The sequence below is a fragment of the Eschscholzia californica genome, unplaced genomic scaffold (assembly GCF_041429995.1).
Source record: "Eschscholzia californica isolate CP2 unplaced genomic scaffold, dmEscCali1.0.p SCAF_5, whole genome shotgun sequence".
Lineage (NCBI taxonomy): Eukaryota > Viridiplantae > Streptophyta > Magnoliopsida > Ranunculales > Papaveraceae > Eschscholzia > Eschscholzia californica.
In genome coordinates, this window is record NW_028238472.1 from 30,344,141 (window position 1) to 30,368,675 (window position 24,535).

At 39.2% G+C, this 24,535-nt stretch overlaps 2 long non-coding RNA genes across 3 annotated transcripts; one reads left to right on the forward strand and one right to left on the reverse strand.

The window, feature by feature from the left end:
* The first annotated feature begins 3,803 nt into the window (after positions 1 to 3,803).
* Positions 3,804 to 22,193, forward strand: LOC147538534 (uncharacterized). 2 transcript variants are annotated; one of them, XR_015225697.1, is made up of 4 exons: positions 3,804 to 3,936; positions 4,387 to 5,088; positions 7,470 to 8,463; positions 21,748 to 22,193. It is a non-coding gene; the product is annotated as an uncharacterized LOC147538534 (long non-coding RNA). The 2 variants fall into 2 exon arrangements; XR_015225696.1 differs by lacking the exon at positions 21,748 to 22,193 and having other exon boundaries at positions 7,470 to 8,546.
* LOC147538535 (uncharacterized) lies at positions 12,802 to 14,531 on the reverse strand. Its single transcript, XR_015225828.1, has 5 exons — positions 14,302 to 14,531; positions 13,969 to 14,007; positions 13,346 to 13,625; positions 13,138 to 13,191; positions 12,802 to 12,896 (listed from the first exon to the last, which is right to left on the reverse strand). It is a non-coding gene; the product is annotated as an uncharacterized LOC147538535 (long non-coding RNA).
* Positions 22,194 to 24,535: the final 2,342 nt, after the last annotated feature.

Genomic DNA, 24,535 nt, shown 5'->3' on the forward strand with positions numbered 1-24,535 from the left:
GGGGACGTAACACAAAGAGAGTGAGAGATGAGACTGGATGAGACCTAACAATTGGCCGCCACAATTAATTGATACTGAGGAAGTAGAAGTTGAAGAGAGAGAGAGAAAGAGAATGACAGAAAAAATGTGTTGGTGTTGCATAAAGAGAAAGAGAGTCAAACATTAAAAAATAGAGACAATATGTTAGAGATAGCTTATAGTGTTCGTTATGTCGTCAGGAAAAATTGAAAAAAATCGATGTGCAACTAACAATTGATTTTTCCTTAGTGAATCTATCATGTAAGAGAAAATATGTGTGCATATAGTAAATAAGATTAACTTCTTCACACTTGTGAGTTTTTTGTAAATAGGATTAACCACTTCACACTTGGACTTTTTCGTAACGAGTTTTAGTTGGAGGTATAAATTATGTTACCGTAAAATGAGTAACTCCAATTGGATTTTTAAAATCATACTTACACTAAATAGAAACAACTTTTGGGTTTGTGGGGGCATGTGCCTCGATAGGCCCTTTACTAACATTGCCCCTGCTTGTATGACTACTTCTGTCTGACCCGTCAAAAATTTCTTAGGTTATTAGTTTACGAGGGTATAACCCGTTTCCGTCGGGCACGAACAATTCTATCAAATACATGTGAAGTGCGAATTAAGTTATAGAGATTTGGAGTGAAACCACAATTATCTTTGAGGGTGTAACCGTGCCCCTAGGGCACATATAGTATTTCCGAACTATATGCTAGGATGTGTATCATTCTCTTTCAAATTGTTGTTGCAAATTGAGAGATAAAATAGACAAAATTAGTCGTGTTCTACTTAATGGGAAGAAGGAAATAGAAAAGAAAGATGATTTTAATCTGAATGAAGAAGCAGTAACGTCACAATTTAAAACTGAGCCGAATGTTAAACTTAAAGCCACCTGAAAATAAAAGATACAAAAAGATGGATTAGAAGAGCTAAACATGTAGCTTCACAGTTAGAAGAAGGGAGAAAGGGAAAGAGAATGAATGAGAGAAAGAGTGAGCCGATTGATTCAAAGAGAGATATTTGGGTTTACCAGTCAAAAGCAAAACGATAATTGAATCGATGAAACAGTTTATTCCTAGATTAGATTATAATCAAAGAAACAACTTGACATTAAGATTACCCTTCACAACCAAAGAAGAGGTAAAATTATAAACTCAGTTGAAACCAAATTGATTACCTAGGAATCAAACCCAACTTAAAAACTATAGACACAAAAGGTTGAGAGCACGAGGCAAAGCAAAAATACTCTTCAAACGCCTTAAACATTATTCTCTTTAAAAGAAAGAAAAGAATTCCTTCAAACACCTTAAACACATATCAAAGGACACCAAGAAGAAAAGCAAACCCAAAGAGAAAAAGGTTAAACATTTTTTCTTTCTATTTAGGCTCGATAGTTTGTTTCCATTGCATTTAATCTATAAGAATTACGAAAATAAAACTACTGTGAGAAAAAAAACTGAACTAAGGTTAGCTTCCATTGCATTTTGAAGCTATCCTACATATTGTTTTCATCGCGTTTTATCTATAGGTATTACGAAGATAAAACTACAATGAGTAAAAAAACATCGACTTAAATTGAATTTTATCGAACAGAAGCTATTTAAGTAAAAGATAAAACTATTGAAGTAAAAGATAAAACTATTAAAGTAAAAGATAAAACAATTTAGTGAGACATTTAATCGAACATATCAAACTCGCAAAGAAATGAGTGAACTTAGTGAGAACCTGGGTCCAAATTCTTATTTAATTTAGCACCAAAATAAATTAAAGTCAAACACTTAATTTCAAGTATTTGTGTATATAGTATTAAAATATGAAATGAATTCATAGAAGAAACTCACGAGATCGAATATGTAGCATAGGAGAAAAATTTAATACATGTAGCAAGCATATGAAACGGGTGCTCTATTGTGCGCCTGAACCACTTATTGTCTATGTAAGCAGTGAACTTGTCGAGATAACCCGACTCATCTTGATCTAAGTTTTCTTTTTTAGTTTGTTGCGTTGTATTTTGTTAAGATAGAATAGATATACACTCAAGGTCATTTGAATAGATTGACACCCAAACATGTGCTCTATGGTGCATCTGAACTACCTATTGTCCATGAAACAACTAAACATATATGGTGCAAGATGACCTAACTTTATATTTATATGGGCAAATATTCGCCTAACGAGGTGCCTGTAAAATAATGGAACAACTGCTTCGTAAGGATAAAATCCGCGAGGCCCGATCACAAGGCCCGGTAATGGCCCAAGTCGCTACTCTGGCCGCTGAATCCATACCCGCTTGACACTAAGCATATCTGACACGTGTCACGCAATAGCCACCTGCCAGTATGAAGCTATCTTACGGCCAGAAAATTATTGTGCAATCCGTAACCACACGGTGTTAAGTATCTCGTATCTACCACTTAAAGACGGACGTTACCGGCCAGTATCTTATCGCACACGCGGTAACATCCTGGTCGTCCCTCGAGTCATTAAAAAACTCATCTGACGGTCAATACGTCAGATCCTCTATCCTTTAACGTACCTCCCATGAGTAACGTCACGGAATAACTACGTCGGTTACTAGCTGGTTGTCATCAAAACGACCCCCCTCTACCACTATAAACAGAAGAGGCTACATCCAGACTAAATCATCCAATATTGAGCAATAACAGTCTAGCCTACTACGTTCTCTCTCTACTCACTTACTCTCTGATAAACATCTCAAAGATCTTCCCGTTCTCTCAAAGTCTCCGACTTATTGTCTTAGAAGTTGGGAGATAAGATCTTGGTAGTCCCAAATCAAACGATAACTAGCTAGCCATATCGACACCATACCACCACCACCACCACCACCTTACTGCATAAAACAGCTTTCTGGTATAAACTATCTCTCATCCAGCAGTAACGAGCTGGTCGTAACACCATCCTTATACGACCACCCTCTTACCGCATCATTGATCTAACGATAAGAAGCTAGGCGTATCAACATCATCCATCTACAGATCCTCACCGTTCGATCCACTTACGACCAGAGTCTTATTGCAAGACTCATTTACGACCAACAACTTACTGCAAAACCCACTTATGACCAGCAGGTTATCGTCACGATTTCATTACCATCACCCTCTTCATTACTGTAAGTATATCACTACCGTGGAGATTTGTTCCGACAACTCTACGAGCCGCGACACCTAAGTACTCCGACGAAGGTTACCCTTCTATCGCCCATTTTGACTTTCTTATTTATATTTGACCGAGTATCTGACTTGACCGTCGAAGCCCCCTTAGGCCGACACCATCCTGGTGTCCTAGAGGCTTCACGATCTCTTCTCTCTTTTTGTGTGCATGTTCTTTTCGACAGGTAGATGGTCCCCGAAGCATCCGACCCGACAGAACTTCTGACCGTCAACTCGTTGACTGTTGGACTTTCCGACCCGTAGACATTTTACCGTCTACAATATTAAAGGAACTAAACACTATAAAATACGGAGTATTTGTAATGGCTTCAGCTAAGCCGTTACAAATAGACCAATCATAACGACCTTCCTCAATACTGTCGTTACAAATAACCTAAAAAAATTGGCGCCACCTCCTGCGCCTATATTTGGCTTTTTATGACGACTTTAATTTTTAAAATCCGTTACAAAAACCCAAATAATGGACGCACGGTTGGCGCTGGTGAAAAACATTTGTAACGGCCTTTGTCCCGTTACAACAGGTCGTAGTTATAACAACCTTTCTAAGTACAGCTGTTATAAATGTTAAAAAGCCCTAAATTACATCGCACCCTCTTTTGTTTTCTCTCTCTGATTTTTTTTAACTTCGTTTTCTCTCTCTGATCGTGAAGATATCCTATCGTTCAAGAACTCTCGGTCTCCCTCTCTCGTAATTAGAGTTCTTTCCGTTAAGATTATCTTGGTAAGTTCTACCTCTCTCTCTCTCCCTCTCTCTCATCTTTGCTCTATCTTTGTCCGTTAGTTCAAATGTTGAAGGATTTAACATGGAAGTCTGATAACGACTGAGTTTTGAATGTCCAGAAGGATTATTTAACCTAATTGGTTCATCTATGCCCTAATTGCTTCATGTTAGCCCTAATTTCTTCATCTTTGCTGTAATTGCTATCTTTGCCATCGACAGATATCTTGATAAAATTCTAGATGAGCTAATATACTCGAAAATGAAAGATATGATATGAAACATATAGTCTCCTCATTCATATATATATATATATATATATATATATATATATATTAAGCTTTGGTTTTCACTGCTGCCTTTTAATTTCAAGTAAACTTTGGATGTGATAAAACGTTATTGATGATACATCTTTGCCCTAATTTTTTTATTTTTTTCTTCTTTCTTGCTTAGATCCTGTTCTATAATTTAAACTTTCTCCTCTGCAATTTCTGGTCAGTGCTTCAGGGATTCGATTACAGCAAGTCTTGCCCAAGTAAGTTGATATTTGATTCAGTTTTAACAATTAGGACATTTTGTTTAATATATATCTAATTATCAGTTGGTTGTGACTTCTGATTTTGTTGTCCTTAACTTTTTTTTCAAGATATTATACACCCTAGATTTAGGAGGCTGGAGTAGGTTTTTTAGTTGGGGATTTGGTCATTTTACTTATTTTATTTGGATATAATTCTACTAGATTGTAGAAGGAAATGCTAGTTGATCATTGATGTGGTGAATGATACTTGAGTTATTATGTTCTCTTATCATTTTTTGTTTCAAAATTTATGTTATTATTCTCTATGTTATGTTGTTGACTGTTCAGTGATATAATGATATGTATTTGATTACTGGATTTCTCCATTAGAAATCTTGTTTATGTGATAGACACACAAAGCACCACACTGAGGAAAGTAGCCAAATTAGAATTAGTTTAAATTAATGCTATATTCTAGATAAGAAACGATAATTCAATTACAACTGATTGATTCTGACTATCCTAAACTATAGTCATAACTTGTATCAGAACTTACAAGATTTTTTTATTATTATTATTATGTGATATCTATCTCCTTAAAATGTTTAGGTTTTAACTATTTAACTATACCTTTGATGGTGAATATGATGAGACATGAAAATGTCCCATCTGAATCTCTTAACTCTGGTTAGTTAGTCCAATTCGAGCGGTTACTCTGATGATTTGTTTGTGTTTTCTTTCTCAGATGTCTTTTACGGAGTTTGGTGCGGAAAAATAGTTAAAAGCGGGTAAAAGACACAAAGGGGCATTTTGGTCATTTGTGCATTTTTGGCATTGTTGGTGCTCGGATGAAAGAACAGTTCATGGCGAACCTAGAGGCGAAAACTAAAGTCAAATCGGAGTCCGGACAAGAAAGATAGAGCAAGTCGAAGTTGGGAGAAAAATTAGTTGACCAAATCAACTTTAGTGCCACTTGGCGCACACCCAAGCCTTAACAAGGAATTTCGGTATACTATCGGGCAGTGCGGGACAACTTTCCAGATTCAGGATGATTAAAGATTCGGTGCATTGCACGTTTGAGCTTCAATACTCCCCCACGCAAATCTGAAGGACTTGGACGTCTGTGGGCTTATCTACTCACGTGGCTGCATCTGGAATTTCTTTGCTAATTTATTCCCTACACTCAGAAGCATGGAATCATCTTTAATGCATGAGCCAGCAAATCCTCGTTAATTGGTGCCATATTTATGGCAAGTCCGCTTCCCACTTTCTCTCATCTTCACTCATTTGACCCTTATTCTCTCTTATCTACTAGCCTACTACTATTAAGGAAATGAGAGGGAGAAAGATATTATTCAAATTTCTTTCTTTAAAAAAAAGAGAAAGCATGAAGAAGGAAATAAGATGGAGGATTAAAATACAACAAATGTTAGAGATAATATAGAGATTGATTTAGAAGCATAGATGGAAAGAAACATGAAATCTCTAGAGATTGAAGGAGATAATGAGAAAGAATCATGAATATTGGTTGGACTTGGTAAGAGATTGAGAGTGAAGATTAATGGCTGGCTTTTATTAAAGAAGAAAAAGAAAGTTTAAGAGGAATACAGAGATTAAAGGAAAGAAATGAAGATTTGTAGTGAGATTTGATGGGAGCTGGATATATTCGTTGGAGACAGAGAAGGGAGGATTTGATTGCTTCTTAGAAATCAGGGAATGAAGAGGGAATTTTAGCTTGGAAGACGACTTTAGAAAGAATAAAGTTTATGGAAAGATTGAGTTATTTTCAGAAATGGACAGCTACCAAGATATTTCGGATTTTGATTTCTTCTTCAACGTCTATAAATCAGAGAAACAGAAGGGGGAATAGGGCATCTCATCTTTGGGGATCAAATCCTCTTTGAAGCTCAATTAAACAGAAATATTAGAGAGAGAAGGGGAGAGAGAGTTCCGAATTGTATTCTTATTCCTCTTTTCTAAATCAGAGAATCATCTATCTTCTTTTCTTCTTCTTGTGTAGTTCTTTTTGTGAGAGAGAGTACTAACAGAGTAGAAATTGAGAAACACAAACAGAGAGTGAGAGTGATTTGTATATAGAGAGAGAGGATTGTAATTTAATTCTTTATATAATACAATCTTCAATTTTAATTTCCATGTGTTAGCTGATTCATATTGAAATAGAAACAGAGAGAGAAACAGTAGAGAGAGAGGGAGATTTTGTTGGAGAAGAAGACCGCGTTTGGTCAAGAAGTGTTGCTGGAAAATCATTTTCCATTGACGCTGGAAAATTATTTTCTCCAGAGAAGCGTTTGGCTGCCAGACAGGAAATCGGCAAAAAGAAGTTTAGTTGTTCTTCCCTTTCTTCTCTTATTTGTCATATTTGTTTTGATCATGAATAGCTAAATCTCTCATCTAGGATTTTACGATGAAACTCATTTTTGATCTTTTAGAGATATATCTTTGATTGATTATTCTTTATTATGCTTCATGGTTTAATTTGTTTTAGTTTGTTAAATAGCTTTTCTATTCATTATCTATACTTTTAGGTTTGATACATCATGCTTAGGTTAAATCCTTTGATGGTGTATACTTATCACTTGATAGATAATAGTTTAGAGGTTTGTTTTTCAAAATAAATACAATTACATTGTTATGATTTATCGGTTTTAACAAAAACATCCCCCGGAATTAGGTTAGTTCATTAACCGAAATTCTGAGTTATAGGAAAAGAGAATTAATCATTTTAAGTATTTGTTCCAAAAAGTGATTTTATAGAGTGGATTCCAAAATCCTAGACTTCTCCCCAATTTGAGTTCATTTTTATTTGTTTTAGTACTTTAGTATTTTATCACCAAAATCATAAAACCAAAATCAAAACCAAAACCGTACTATCTCTAAGTTTTAGAATAGGTTTAACTAGTCTCTGAGGAACGAACCGGTCTTTCCGGAAATATTAAAACTTGACACCCGTATACTTGCGAGTGGTGACCTATTTAAGAAACTTTTCTAGGCCCATCAGAATACTTTATGATTCCATGAGCTTGTTCGAAAGTACGAAGTAGATAGGAAACATTAAAGTTTACTCTTTATATCTTTATTTCTTTGATTGAAGTTAGAAATCATGGAAAAATCTTGGATGATCGATGATGATAGGAGTTCAAAGAAGTTTTCAGTTGGTGTAAATGCATTTTTAGATTTTGCATTTTGTCACGGTCCTGTTATGGGAGGTGATCAAATAAAGTGTCCGTGTGGGAGATGTAATAACTCTACATTCGGAGTTAAACAAAGTGTTATGGAGCATTTGTATTACAATGGGATGGCAAAATATTACAGTACTTGGTTTTTTGCATGAAGAAGCTATACCGATAATATCGAATCCTTTGCCCGCACCACTAGAGGTTACAAATGAAGAAGAACGAGGTCGAAACGAAGACCTTGAAAAGTTGTTAGAACAAGCGAAGAAATCTTTATACCCAGGTTGCGTTAAGATGAGAGTACTGTCTTTTGTTATAAAATTATGGAATATTAAAATCATGGGAGGTTGAAGTAACGCGTCTTTTGAATCAATGCTCAAGTTACGGCATGAAACTCTACCTGACGGTTGTAATCTTCCCCAAATTTTTACTCAGTTCAAGAAGATCATCTCAGATTTGGGATTAGACTACATTAAAATTCATGCATGTCCGAATGACTGCATTTTGTATTACAAAGAAAATTAGGAGCTACAACAATGTCCTGGATGTGGCGAGTCTAGGTATAGCAAGAAAAAGTCACCTGCAAAGATTCTTTGTTACTTTTCTTTGAAGGCGAGATTACAACGGTTGTACATGGCACCAGAAACTGCAGCTGAAATGAGATGGCACGATGAAAAACTGATGGGCCTAGAAGGTTACCCTGAAAGGTCTCTACCCACAAGTATACGTGCGTCAAGTAATAACCCGGTAAGACCGGGATAGATCCACGGAGATAGGAAGGTAATACGGATATCGAGAGAGTCTAGCCCACCGGTCTAGGTGTCAGTAACTAACTCAGACTAAAAATGAAAAGATAATAATTTGCGTTTTTCGATTGATTTGAAATAAACAAACAAATAAAACCAACTAAATTAGAAGTGGGAGAGATTCGGGAGAAGAATCGAGCAAAAATCGAGTGAGGGGGATACTTCGATCCACACGATCGATATGGCTTAATATTAATTATTTAGAGCATGAAAGGTTAGCTAACTTCACCCACATTGACAATCCTAAGAATTGTATGGGACAAAATACGTCACCAGGAGTGCCCCAAGAAATTCACGATTAATGGGCCTACTGGTGACCAAGCCCATGAACTAGTGGCTAATGAGCCCGACCCATTTATCTTCGGGCACCCCGAAGCAACACCAAGAAGCACTTCCAGCCCTGGAGGAAGAAGTCCGTCCTCGCCTCCTCACTAGGCTGAAATATGTAAGCACTTCCAGCCCTGGAAGAAGAGGTATGCCCTTACCTCCGCAGCAACCTAAGTACGAAAACACATCCAGCTCTGGATAAAGGGGTCCGCCCTCAAATCCTCAACGGACCTCCTGACGTATATCCGTTGGAGAGACGTTACAGTCATTCAAGATGACAACATTTCGAATATATCCGTTAGGGGGTTACAGAATCCAGATTAATGGTAACAACTCATGCGTTACCACCACTAAAGATGACAACTCATCACCGAGTAGCAGTCGATCGAAGACTCTATATAAGGACCAAGAAGAAGATGATACGAATCATCTGATTCCGGACAAACGCATTGAGTAAAAAATCAATACCTTCATCCAATTCCCATTTAAAGCACTCGATCATCTTATTCCGGGCAAGCACATCGAGTACTTTTTTAAACATTATCATCTTACAATCAACGAGTATACACCACTACTTTCTCTCTCCTGGGCGACCAGACAACCAAGGGAGGTCGGCCATCACTTTCTCTCTCCCGACCGACCAGACAACCAAGGGAGGTCGACCATCACTTTCTCTCTCTTGGGCGACCAGACAACCGAGGGAGGTGGACCATTACTTTCTCTCTCCTGGACGACTGGACGACCATATATACTATCAAGGAAAGGCGACCTACCATTATCTCTCCCAACGATCAACGTGGCCAAGCTACTCCTTGGGGCCAGGCCTTCCATATTTCACTCACGTGAATATTTACAAGGTTAGACCTTAAAGCCAACCATTTTATTTACGGTTCATACCCTCGACCAAGACATATATACCTCGCCAGGGCTTCCTTACTCAAGGACGGACTTTACAAGACTGTCACAATCACTATCCACAATCGAGTCAGTCATCCGTAGAGAGCGAGCTCCGGCCACTCTGCTCCCCTTCTCTAGCTCCTTGCTCTGTGCTCCTTGTTCCTGTTCGTCTGTTCCCGAGGGGGGAAAACCTGCAAAGGGGTTGAAAACCGCTCTGACGCTCAAGACAGTTAGGGTGCTCTTTGCAATAAAAGAATGAATATTGACCGATCCTTTTGGGGGCGAGTTATGAGAACTCTGAGTTTGGGGTAATCTTTCTAGCGTGAAGAGATCGTGTCCTCTGAAGGACGAAGTGGGGGGCCTTTTATAGGCGAAGTTAGACCGACTGTGATTAGTGGCGGTGGTGAGGCGGTGGCCGTCAAGCCGTAAGAGAAGTTACCTCTTTTTCGTATCTAGGGTTTCTCTTCGAGTCTATCCTGGATCTTTGATAAGTGAAAGTTCCTAAGCTCAAGGATACTTTGTATATATCTTGCCGGAGTGATAGACTTAGAGGGAGAAGTTTCTCTTCTAGATACGTGGAGTCCAACCTTGCTTAAACACTTCAAGACGTGAGGCCGACTGAGATCTTTCTAGAAAGTTCGAGATTAAGTCGTTAGGTCGCGTAACGCTGATATCTCCCCAGTTCTGGGCGTAAGATATGGGCCGAACCTGTAGAGACCCCCCTTATTCCTTTTGAGATCCCAGGGCTGATCTATCCATGCCAAGGGCTTTCAGTGCAGAGTTGATTTCTTTCGGTCGACCTCTTAATTAGGGGAATGTATGGTGGACCGTCAGGTGTTTAGCTGTCCTGCTGCCTTAAGCCGAGTCGTTCTTAGAGACTTCAGGTCTGATCTTGACTTTTCAGTTGTTAGTTAATGGATGAACATTTTATGCATCATCATGAGTCCCGCCATTCCTTAGTTGAAAGTAAATAGACTAAGGAGTAGAAGTAACTCGTGTGTTTTTTACTTTACTAGGTTCCCACCGCGCCCGTAGGGCGCGGTAGATCCCTCTTGGCTAACGCCGTTGTAGTAGATCCATCTCAGATTTGCTGGTGAAGTGTTTTTGAGACTTCTCCGTGTGTGCGCATACCGTTATGACATCACGTTGGCTCGAGCTTACCCAAAAAGTGCATGTACGACAGTGCCAGGGACGAAACTAGAAATCAGAATCACCGGGGGCCAAAAGCAAATAAACGCTTAGAAAAATTCTCTCTTTTATACTTTGTTATACAGTACCTAAAATTATTGTTACATAATATTTACGTTAATTCATCGAGATAGTACGGTGACAAAATAAAATTTGATATTTTACAAGAACGATCACCTCATTATACCAAACACAATGAAATCGGTGAAGTGTATTAAACTAATAGACGACTAAGAACTAAACCGCTTCAAGTCATTGATCAAGTTATCAGTGTTCAATGAATTTTACACAACCAGTTTTTTCACAAAACGTAACCAACAAAATTTATCAGTTTAAACGCTCAGATGCTCGAACTTTTATATTAAATTTAACGTTGGCCACTATATTAACGTGATATGAGTTTTTGGATATAAATAAATATTTTATTAATTACAAAATTTCATCAAATAGAACACAACTAGAATAGTTGCACTAAAATCCATATCTATTTACATACGACAAAAATAGTCGATATTTACATACAATTTTATCGATATTTATATGCAATGTATAAAAGTTTTAAGTATTTTTAATATATATTCAACTGGGGAATTAGTTTATGATAGAATGTTAACTCTTAATCACAATCCAAATATAAATTAGTAAAACTACTACCATTAGAGATAATTGGCCTCCCCATATAGGTTTAACTATGTTGAGGTCAAGGGGGGCCATGGCCCCTCCTGGCCCCAACATAGTTCTGCCGACATGTGGTTACCTGTCATCCGAAATCAGTACGTGATTTCTTCGAAATCAGTACATGATTTCAGATGACAGGTACTCGCGTGACCCCACATTGTGTGAAAATGGGCACCGTTGTGCATGTACTTTTTGGGTAAGCTCGAGCCAACGTGATGTCATAACGGTATGCGCACACACGGAGAAATCTCAAAAGCACTTCACCAGCAAATCTGAGATGGATCTACTACAACGGTGTTAGCCAAGAGGGATCTACCGCGCCCGTAGGGCGCGGTGGGAACCTAGTTATCATGTATTTCATCGTAAAAACATAAAAAAAAAATAATGAAGTTGAAAGGGAAAACTAAAAACTTTACTACTAACCTGAACAGAAAAAAACAACCTTAATTAATATCGAGGGTAATCTAAATACCATTAACAGATGAATTAGATGTTCATAGGTATAATTTTAAAACCTGTAACTACATCAAATTTAAACTTCTTTAATTACCACAGTATAGAGAAAAAGAATGATTTAAATAGATAAAAGTAGACTATATGAATTGACAAACAATAAGACTTGTGAGATAAACCCCTCATATATAAATTAGTAGAGACCTAGATTTTTATAACTCAAATCTAAATTAACTTCAACCTCGAAACAAAAGAAGTAGAAAAATCATCTGGTAAGGCATTTCTTCAACCACCTTAAGCTCTCATAAAAATTTACCTACAACTAAATAAAAAATTATAAATTCGAAAAGCAAGGTAAGAAAATTGATCGAAGATGCATTTGTTTTTAATGTTAAGAATGTAACAAAACACATTATAAAGAAAGGGTCGAATTTTATTGCTAAATATCCAAACTTGAAAAATATACATGAGTACATGAAATAGTTCAAATTCTGATTGAACAATGGATATCAACTTAAATAAAATCATAATGTCAGAAAGGGTTTAGAAACCCTATCCCACAGATCCGATGAGGAAGAACATTGAGCTATAGCAAAGAGCAGTTGTTATGTCAATTTTGCTTCGCAGTAGAAGTGATGAGTTCTCGAGGAAGATTTCCATCATAAATGAGTATGACAAAAGGCGAAAAACATCTGTAACAAAAGAAAAAATAAATTGTAATGAGAAAATATAACTGGTAAGAATAGATAAGGAGAAACATATCACCAAATTATAAGAAATTAAAAACCCTATAAGCACATAAAGAGAGAGAGAGAGATTGTATACCTCGAGCTCGAACAAATCAAATTATTGCATTCTTTGACTGGTAAGAATGTAATCCATTAAATCTATGCTTTAATCAACCTGCATTCTTTGTCATTTAGAATTTTTATATTTTTTTGGGGGGGGGGGGGGGGGGGGATCAAAGCAGGAAAAGGGGAAGAAGACAATAACATAAAGTTGAATCAGACATTTCGGGACTCCAAATTTGGTTTTAAGAATATATAGCCCTCGAAATTGTTGGCCTAAAAAGATTAAACTTAATATTTGTAACATAAATCAGCGAGACAACAAAAAAATCTTCATAAAAACTCATTACCTTTACCTTTGCAACTGAATAATAAAACGAACCCATTATGGATAACAAAAAAATCATTTCCTGCAAAAAGAAGAAGAAAATTAGCATAAAGTAAATCAATAGAAGCAAAGAAACAAAGAGAAACTACAACCGAAACAAATTGAAACAGACACATAAGTAAAAGAAATAAAAAATCAAGACTAAAAAATTAATTCCAAACCACCAAAAAATTCACCTTTGTGATGAAGAACATCACTCAAGCATACCACTGCAGTTCACCATTGGTCGCCTACACGAAGCATGACTTAACAAAGTCGTTCAGGTGTTGGCCTCTTTGAATAGTTCAAACATGTAAACATCAGGATCCTTCACAAAGGTAATCACACTCTTCCCTCCTTCAAACATGTGAGTATGTAACCATGAGGATTCTTCACAGAAACAACAATAACCAAATTACAAAAGTAATAGAGATAGTACAACCGAGACCCATTATGGATAACAAAAAAAATCATTTCCTGCAAAAAGAGGACGAAAATTAGCATAAAGTAAATCAGTAGAAGCAAAGAAACAAAGAGAAACTACAATCAAGACAAATTGAAACAGGCAGATAACAATAAAACGTGTAACCATCACGTTTCTTCGTACAAACAACAATTGACAAATGAATCTAAAGTAAACTAATCAGAAATTGATAACTCAATCTAAGGAAGAAGACAAATTCCTCTAACCTAAGAGACATTTATTCAAACATCTAAACCACATATTCATTCTGATATAGAGAGTTCGGTTTTACCAATCAAACGTAAACAAAACACAAATGAGAACCATCTGTTTGAAACCAAGAATGGAAGAACTCACTTGGAATTGTAGACATACTTCACCCAATTTCAATCCGATCTGATCACAATTACAAACAATAAAACCCAAATCAATATCAAAAAATAAAACCTAAATCAAGAACAGTACCAATCTATTATATTCATCAATTCACCAATCCTAAATCAATATCAAAAAATAAAACCTAAATGAAGAACAGCACCAACAGACAGAAACATAAATATTTTAGACAATGACCAAGAACAGTACCAATCTATTATATTCATCAATCCTAAATCAATATCAAAAAATAAAACCTAAATCAAGAACAGTACCAATCTATTATATTCATCAATCCTAAATCAAGAACAGTACCAATCTTCAATCAAGTGAGAGATTTAGATAAACATGTTTGGTTTTTTTGCCAGAGAGAGAGATAGAGGGAGCGGTAGAAACTGAAATAAAGAGTTCTGCAAAACTGATTTGGTGGAGTGGGAAAGAGAAAACGTGGGAGAGAGACGAAGAAGAAGAAAACGTGGGAGGGCAAAAATGATTTTTTGTAAATGACTAAAAAATCTCAGTTGGGGAACTTAATTACATAAACTTTTAAACCCTATAAATTTTGATAGATTTTCATCCGTCAGATTGAAAAACCAACCAAAGAATGAACGGTCAGACTTATCCCCTGGATAACCGACTGACCTGTTTTAATATAATAGATTTTAAGGCCTGAAGTCGAGAGTATTACCTGTCCCAGAGTTGTATTAAGAAAATCTTTGGGTCTTACCTGGACTTGAGCTGTTTAGTAGAAGTTAATAATGTGCTGGTTCTCCAGAGCTGATTGGTATCTGCTAAGTGGAGGTATTTTTTCGACTAAGTGTTGTTTTTTCCAGAGCTATCCCAGCCGTGTTCTTGTTCTGACGTGTGGCTTAGTCTTCCAGACACGTTTCGTTATTTGCGTAAGTAATTAATTTCTTTTTCATGCGCGATTCGGTGATGTCATAGATTTGATCCTCTGATCATGCGCTTTCAATGTTGTTCTTCTGCGTTACTGCCTACGGCAGTTCGTTCCCTTACGCAAAGACGCGTGGAGTCTTGCTATTGGGGAATAGAGTGCGATACTTTGAAATCTGCTGTCATTCCGTCAGACCTGATCGATCTCGTGCCCTGTGTATCTCTTGGTCATTATTCCTTTGCGTGTTTCCGAGATATGTCTGGTCTTTGTCTTTAAAGACCCTTGTTTGTGTTCAAGAAGTCCCTTGGTCATCTTCTTCCACTATAAATAACTTGCTTTGGTTCTCTAATTCCTTATCACCGAAAGTTCGAGAGGGAATCTAAAAGATCCCCTCTTTTGAGGTTGTCTTCTGATTTTTCCGTCTCTGTCAAAGATCTGAGATGCGGCCTCTGTTTGAGTTTGTACAAGATCAGCTGCTTGAGGAGTGTTTTTTCATAATGACCGTGGTAAAAGATTGGTTTCTTCATAATGGTCGTGGTAATCCCATGAGTTATTCTGGAGGATCCCTCAAGGTTGTTGATATTCCAGTGCTGCCTCCAATTGGGGCGCTCAAGACATGGTGATGATGACAAAGGGGGTTTATTTTTCCCTTGGTTGTCTTCTTGTCTTGATAATTCTCTTGAAGGTGGCTCTCGGTAATTTCCCTATTTTTCTCCAACAGAACCGCGGGATTACTCTCCTAGTCTTCGATGTTCTTTGTTTTTTTCTTCGCCCTTCAACTATTAGGCTTTTGTAATTTCTTCTGTAATAGGTCCTTCTTACGAATCAATAAAGCATTACCTTTTTTCTTTATTCTTTTGTGCTTCATTTTATCTTTCACGTTTGAGTCCGTTGATTCCCTACTTCTCAGTCGTGACTGCTTGCTGCGACTTCTGTTGATGTGTTGCGCTTTGTGTGCCAGTTCTGCAAAATTAATGTTAGCATAAATCCTGTTTTACTAATGCAATTTTCCAAAGCTTACTACGCATGCTCCGAATGATCGCTCCTGCAGAAGAATAGTTTCAGACCTAATCTAGCATGCCCTAAGCTTACTATTTCCTTCTGCAAAATAGAACCCGAGTTAGCGTGGCTCCGTAAATCATAGTGATTTTCGAGCCTGCCTTATGCCCCTGATCATGGCTATTGCTCCCAGGGTTGTTTATTAGCTTGATCTTAACATTTTTCCTTTTACCTCTGATTGTAGCTTGAACTACCAGCGCTGGTCGTGTTGACTCGAGCATGGTCAATTTAGCTAGGACTTCTCCTTGGTCCTTCGGACGTGGCTTTTGCTACCAGAGTTGGTTGCGTCGGCTTGAGCTCAACTAGTTTCACTAGGACTTCTCCTTAGACCTCTGGTCGTGGCTTTCGCTACCAGAGCTGGTTGCGTCGGCTTGAGCTCGACTAGTTTCACTAGGACTTCTCCTTAGACCTCTGGTCGTGGCTTTCGCTGCCAGAGCTGGTTTCGTTGGCTTGAGCACAACTAGTTTTCGTCGGGACTCCTCCCGTGCCCCTGGTCGTTGCCTTAGCTACCAGGGCTGTCTTCCTCATTTTAAGCATATATAGTTTCGCAAGGACTTCTTATACCCCCGGACACCTTTGCCAGGGCTGTAGTTTAACTAGGACTTCTCCTTGGGGATCCTCAAGGACCACGTTTTACTCGAGTAAAGAGTCTAAGTTCAACTAAGACTTCTCCTTGCGAGGCCTCGGGTCGCAGCCGTAGCTACTAGAGCTACCTCATTTTCCGGCTTGAGCCGACCAGTGTGACGAGGACTTCTCCTTAGGACCTTGGTGAAGGGTCGGGTTTACTCGAACAAAGTTCAGTTTAACTAGGACTGCTCCTTAGGACCCTCGGTCGTTGTCGTAGCTACAGAGGTTGTCCTGTCCCTGATCGTGGCTTTCGCTAGCAGGGCTGTTTTTAAATTAGGGCCCTTGATCGTTGCTTTCGCTACCAAGGCTACCTTTAGGTCCACTGGTTGTTGCTTTCGCTACCAGGGCTACCTTTAGGTCCCCTGGTTGTTGCTTTCGCTACCAGGGCTACCTTTGTATGTGGCCTTATTAAAGCAAAGTCGGATCTGTGCCTAACGGAGTAGGGCTTAATCTGTGACTTCGTCGAAGCAAAGTCGAGTTTGATAGGTACGTGTACCTTAGAGACCTTTTTGGGTCCTTTCGCTGAGGCTTTCTTGATGTGTCCTCCAACTGAGACTTTCAGTTTCTTCTTAGAGTTCGCCAGGTTGAACTATTTCATCCTCTGAATCTGCCATAAACAGTTTCAAAGCAGTCATCTAGACTTTCAAGAGTTGTTAATTCATTATTAGCTAATAACATGAGGATCATTATATAGCTTTGAACATAGTAGCACAAAATCATGTGTTATGTGTATTACTCAGTTCATGTCGTTGACGTGTTTACTTGTTTCATATCATGCAAAGTTAATATAGAAAATATCACACATACTTTTCAGTTCATGTAATAACAACATGGTTTGTATGATAGATAGATACTCAGTCGTTTTAGAGTTATATATAGATACTCAATTGTTTAAGAGTAAGTCTAATATATTCCAAGTCTATTTCAAACATAGAGCGTGTATGTTCATGTGACGTCAAGGGATTGTGTCTTCCATATTTTGAGTATAAGTATTCTTTTAGGCTTTTTAGCAGGCATTCTACTAACAATATAACATGTAGCATGCTTAGTTTGTATTAGCAGTCAGTTGTCAATTCATGCTCATGGTTTATAGCAGTTCAAGTTTTTCTTCCAAGCATTTCATCTATGTGTTCATATGCATAGGTTTGTTCTTACTTGTCAATATTTTCGATGTAGCGGCATATATATGCATATACACCCTCCTTAGTTTGATTTTTAGTGAAAGTAATGAACTAATTATCAAACTAGAGAAGTATAACCAATATGAGTAAGAGTTACTCCCTGTTTTTCATGTCCTTGCTCCGTCACTTTTGACATGAGACCTTTGTCTGAAGAGTTCAGTCTTGACCTCTGTCGAAGTCGTTCGTCTTTTTCCGTTATAGAGTGTCCTGCATGACATTCTTCTAAAAGGAAATATTTAAGACTTAAAGAACTTTAATATTCTATCTTAAGAGAATCTTGATCCTGGACTCTTTCCGTTAAGAGAAATCACAGAGGGCATCTTGTTTATATTCAACACCGTTATTCAGTAATGAGAGTTGTTTCTCTAATCTCAGCTTATGAGTTTTCAGTCGAGCCAGACGTTGTATCGGCTTTCGCCAGTTGACAACTTTATAATAGAATTATTAAAGCATTTATACTTATTAAAGTCCGGTCCAAGATATTAAAATCAAGGCTCATGCTTGTTTCAACGCTTTGGTCACCAAGTCAGTCGAATGAGAGAGTTTCGACAATTATTGGGTTTTGAGAGATCAATCTTGCTGATGTCGAAATTTGGCTTCCGGTTAAATCAACATGAAAAAGGGAGTTGATGCATGACGGCCTCCGTTATGATGGTATATTCTGTTTAGAGAGGATGGATTCCTTTGTTCAGCTCTGTTCCTTGATCTGCTTCTCTGCTCTGCTTTGTTCCTTTGCTCCAGCTCCTTGCTCCTTGTTCCTGTTCGTCTGTTCCCGATGGGGGAAAACCTACAAAGGGTTCGAAAACCGCTCCGACGCTCAAGACATTCAGGGTGCTCTTTGCAGTAAAAGAATGAATATTGATTGATCCTTTTGGAGGACGAGTTGTGAGAACTCTGTTTTTGGGGGTGATCCTTCTGGTATGAAGAGATCCTATTTTTGAGAGAGAGAGTATGTTTTTCCTCTCTAGAGATCGTGTCCTGTGAAGGACGATGTGGGGGATCTTTTATAGGCGAAGTTAGGCCGACTGTGATTAGTGGCGGTGGTGAGGCGGTGGCCGTCAAACCGTAATTGAAGTTACCTCTTTTGCGCATCTAGGGTTTCTCTTCGAGTCTATCCCGGATCTTTGATAAGTGAAAGTTCCTAAGTTCAAGGATACTTTGTATATATCTTGCCAGAGTGATAGGCTCTAAAGGAAAAGTTTCCTCCTTTAGATACGTGGAGTCCAACCGGGCTCAAACACTTCAAGATGTGCGGCCGACTGAAATCTTTCTGGAAAGTCCGGGATTAAGTCATTAGGTTGCGCATCGCTGATATCTTCCCAGTTCAGGGCGTAAGATATGGACCGAACCTGTGGAGACCCCCCTTATTCCTTTAGAGATCCCTGGGCTGATCTGTCCAAGCCGAGGGCGTTTTGTGCAGAGCTGGTTTCTTCTGGCCGACCTCCCAGTTAGGGGAATGTGTGGTGGACCATCAAGGGTTTTAGCTGTCCTGCTGCCATAAGCCGAGCTGTTCCGAGAGACTTCTTGTCTGATCTTTGACTCTCAGACGTTAGTTAACGTCTGGACATTTTATGCATCATCAAATCTCTTTCAGGCATTCTTCCGAACATCTGTCAAGTTGTTTTCACATTATTCGTGTCTCAGTTTTCGTAATTTTAGGAAACTAAAAGGTGTTACCAAGTCCAAGGACTCGAGTGTATGAAGGATACTATCAAAAAATTATTAAAGCAATTATTATTATTATGAGATGAGAAACTTCCCTGGCGCATTGTAGTTTGATTAGCGCCAGCTGGAGTTGGTCGATTGGTTGCTCCCTTCAAATTTTGGACTTCTCCGGTTCCTTGTTGTTCATAACCGAGCTCTGTCCATTATTGCTCCGAAACAAACAAATCTAAGTTAGTGATGAGCAAGTCAAAGCTTGATAACTAACACGCTATAATTTCTTCACATAAGATTTAGGGCTTGATAACTAACTAGGATTTGGTATAGCCAGAACCTAATGATGAGCTATTTAGATGTTAATGGAGAGGCGGAACCAGGGTTCGCATAATCTCACTCTTAACATCAGGTTTCTAAGCAGCGAATTGACTTTTCAATCAACTTGTTTTAATGTCAAGATGGTCTCGGAGAACTATGTATGTAACTATATTATATATACATTTATATATATTTTTATCGTTATTATCGAATATCGAACTAGTATTAATCAAGGTAATCGTAGACCGTTCAGTCAAGTTGTTCGCAGGAGCGTTGGCCATGATTAGGTTATAAGGTCTATTTATAGTCGTTTGAGAACTGGTCGAGATTGACCCAATCATCATTAGACTATATAAAATTGAGAAACAGGAGTGAAATAATTATAATAAGAGTACGAGGGTAAGAAAACTCCCCTTATTAACGTTGTTGGTTCGGTTGTCTCCAACCTGAGTTGGTAGGGTTGGTTGCTCTGTTCCTAGTCATGGGTTATCTCTGCTGAGCTGCACCATTGTTGATTTCGTGTCCTTCCTTTTTTCCTTCGGTGTGTTTTCCTTTCTGTGGCCATTAACAACCTTCTTCCAAGCTCGAGAGCTTTAACCTTGTAGCTCAGCACATCCATTCGAGTGATCGATATCGGAGAACGATCATTAAATCATCGGTGGCTACAACCCTAAAAACTGGAAAAAGAGGAAAAGCCCTAGAATTACCTAGATTTTTCCTTTTTCTCGTCGTAGACAACCATTAGTAGATTTTGAGTTAGAAATTCAAATTGAAAACGAGATTCGAGGTATCGAATGTCAAAGAAAACGAGATTCGAGCTATCGAATGTTAAAGAATTGTTTGAGTTCCCCTCCTTCTAGCGCCAAATGCTGATGTCGAAAATTGGCTCCCGGTTAAATCAACATGAAAAAGGGAGTTGATGCATGACCACCTCCGTTATGAGGGTATATTCTGTTTGGAGAGGAGAGATTCCTCTGTTCAGCTCTGCGTCTCAGCTCTGCTTCTCTGCTTTGCTTCTTTGCTCTGCTCTGCTCCTCTGCTCCAACTCCTTGCTCTGTGCTCCTTGTTCCTGTTCGTCTGTTCCTGAGGGGGGAAAACCTGCAAAGGGTTCGAAAACCGCTCCGACGCTCAAGAAAGTCAGGGTGCTCTTTGCAGTAAAAGAATGAATATTGATCGATCCTTTTGGGGGCGAGTTATGAGAACTCTAAGTTTCGGGTGATCTTTCTGGCGTGAAAAGATCGTGTCCTCTGAAAGACAAAGTGGGGGGCATTTTATAGGCGAAGTTAGACCAACTGTGATTAGTGGCGGTGGTGAGGCGATGGCTGTCAAGCCGTAAGGGAAGTTACCTCTTTTGCGTATCTAGGGTTTCTCTTCGAGTCTATCCTGGATCTTTGATAAGTGAAAGTTCCTATGCTCAAGGATACTTTGTATATATTTTTGCCGTAGTGATAGACTTAAAAGGAGAAGTTTCCTCTTCTAGATACATCCAACCGGGCTTAAACACTTCAAGACGTGAGGCCGACTGAGATCTTTCTAGAAAGTCCGGGATTAAGTCGTTAGGTCGCGCAACGGTGATATCTCCCTAGTTCTGGGTGTAAGATATGGGCCGAACTTGTAGAGACCCCCCTTATTCCTTTTGAGATCCCAGGGCTGAACTATCCATGCCAAGGGTGTTCAGTGCAGAGCTGATTTCTTTCGGCCGACCTCCCAGTTAGGGGAACGTGTGGTGGACCGTCAGGTGTTTAGCTGTCCTGCTGTCTTAAGCCGAGTCGTTCCAAGAGACTTCAGGTCTGATCTTGACTTTTTCAGTCGTTAGTCAATGGATGAACATTTTATGCATCATTACCGGCCACTCTACGAGTCGTGCCTAAACTCCGACCATTATCCAACTAACGGTAACACTCCTAGGTTAATATCCACGAATATATTATATCTCTTATAAGCTTACTGACTTGACCGTGATAGATCCACGGAGCTAGGAAGGTAATACGGATATCGAGAGAGTCTAGCCCACCGGTCTAGGTGTCAGTGACTAACTCAGACTAAAAATGAAAAGATAATAATTTGCGTTTTTAGATTGATTTTAAATAAACAAACAAATAAAACTAACTAAACTAGAAGTGGGAGAGATTCGGGAGAAGAATCGAGCAAGAATCGAGTGAGGGGGATACTTCGATCCACACGATCGATATGGCTTAATATTAATTATCTAGAGCATGAAAGGTTTAGCTACTTCACCCACATTGACAATCCTAAGAATTGTATGGGCCAAAAAACGTCACCAGGAGTGCCCCAAGAAATTCACGATTAATGGGCCTACTCGGTGACCAAGCCCATGAACTAGTGGCTAATGGGCCCGATCCATTTTTCTTCGGGCACCCCGAGGCAACACCAAGAAGCACTTCCAGCCCTGGAGGAAGAAGTCCGCCTTCGCCTCCTCACTAGGCTGAAATATGTAAGCACTTCCAGCCTGGAAGAAGAGATATGCCCTCGCCTCCTCAGCAACCTAAGTACGAAAATACATCCAACTCTGGATAAAGGGGTCCGCCCTCAAATCCTCAACGGACCACCTGACGGATATCCGTTGGAGAGACGTTACAGTCATTCAAGATGACAACATCCCGGATATATCCGTTAGGGGGTTACAGAATCTAGATTAATGGTAACAACTCATGCGTTACCACCACTAAAGATGACAACTCATCACCGAGTAGCAGTCGATCGAAGACTCTATAAAAGGACCAAGAAGAAGATGATACGAATCATCTGATTCCAGACAAACGCATCGAGTACAGACTCAATACCATCATCCAATTCCCATTCAAAGCACTCGATCATCTTATTTCGGGCAAGCACATCGAGTACTTGCTTAAACATTATCATCTTACAATCAACGAGTATACACCATTACTTTCTCTCTCCCGGGCGACCAGACAACCAAGGGAGGTCGACCATCACTTTCTCTCTCCTGGGCGACCAGACAACCGAGGGAGGTGGACCATTACTTTCTCTGTCCTGGATGACTGGACGACCGTACTATCAAAGAAAGGCGACCTACCATTATCTCTCTCAACGATCAACGTGGGCAAGCTACTCCTTGGGGCTAGGCCTTCCATATTTCACCCACGTGAATATTTACAAGGTCAGACCTTAAAGCCTACCATTTTATTTACGGTTCATACCCTCGACCAAGACATACCTCGCCAGGGCTGCCTTACTCAAGGACGGACTTTACAAGGCTGTCACAATCACTCTCTACAATCGAGTCAGTCATCCGTAGAGAGCGAGCTCCGGCCACTCTACGAGCCGTGCCTAAACTCCGACCATTATCCAACTAACGGTAACACTCCTAGGTTAATATCCACGAATATATTATATCTCTTGCAAGCTTACTGACTTGACCGTCGGAGCCTCCTTAGGCGCACCATCTCGGTGTCCCCTAAGACCTAACGGTCACGTGTGTTCTTTTCTCTTTTGTCACAGGTTGAGCCCAAAGACGTCGTCGGTGCCCGCAAAAATATTAAAAGGTGGAGGTTGGACATCCGGTTAACGGCCCGGTCCAGCTGACTTCTTGACCGCGATGTCCTACCCTCACAGGCATAATGTGTCGAACTAATCATAGTCGATCAAAAGTTACTAAATATCGACTATCAAACTAAGAACACACCATCAAATGAGTTGACAATGAATTAGTATGACACTCCTACGCATAGTACGTCAAACTAAGTATAACCGATCAAAACTCACTAAGCATCAATTATCAAATTAAGTACGAAGTATCAAATGATATGTCAATATATGATTAAGATCCAGGTTTCTAATTCACAAAATTAGACGAAGTTAATTTAACTAACATGTACACAAATAATAAGTTATTCATTACATTCAAATCCTGCTTCACGAGTACCCGAAGACAAGATTAAGCTAGACATGGCGAATCGAGTTATAAATGTAAAGACGATAAAGAAAGACATGAGTTAAGGTGAAAATCTCCCTATTTTGATGAGGCGCGATGCTAGGATCGTCGGAAAATATGAATATGTATATGCTACCGATATCCCCTTAGAAATTTTTTATTTCCCCTTAACAGTGCAAAATAGGTGTCCCCTTAGTAAACCAGAGTTCCCCTTAAGAACAGAGTCTTCTTCTTCCTCAACACAAATCCACCATGGAAGCTAGCTTTAAGATTTCTCTCTCTAGAAGATTTTCACCAAATCAAAATCAAACACAAGACAAAGCAAAACAAGGGGATGAGGAGTAAAAACCCCAAGGTTTCCGGCCAGAATAATGGCTGGAACACCTTGAGAAATCTCGGCCAAAGAAGAAGATTCCAGCCAATATAGATTTTGTCCCGAGCCACAAGTCCCTATGTCGTGGTCCCCTAGCTATTTTGTGCTCGTCCCTTGCCGGTTGCTGCTAGATGCGTCCCCAGCCGAGTCGCTGTCCCAAGCTACTGTTTTCAAATCCCGAGCTGCTATAATGGTGATTCTGCCAAGAACGAGCTGCTCCTTGCAATTCTGAACCTAAGTCTAAGGTGTCCCGTGCCGGCCAAAGCCTTGTGATGGGCCTAAAAGGTTACCCTAAAAGGTCGCCACCCGCAAGTATACGGGCGTCAAGTAATAACCCGGTAAGACCGGGATCGATCCACGAAGATAGGAAGGTAATAAGAATATCGAGAAAGTCTAGCCCACCGGTCTAGGTGTCAACCACTAACTCAGACTAAAATCAAAAGATGATAATTGGGGTTTTGATTGGTTTATAATAAATAAACAAATAAAACGATCTAATCTAAAAGTGAGAGGTGAGAGAG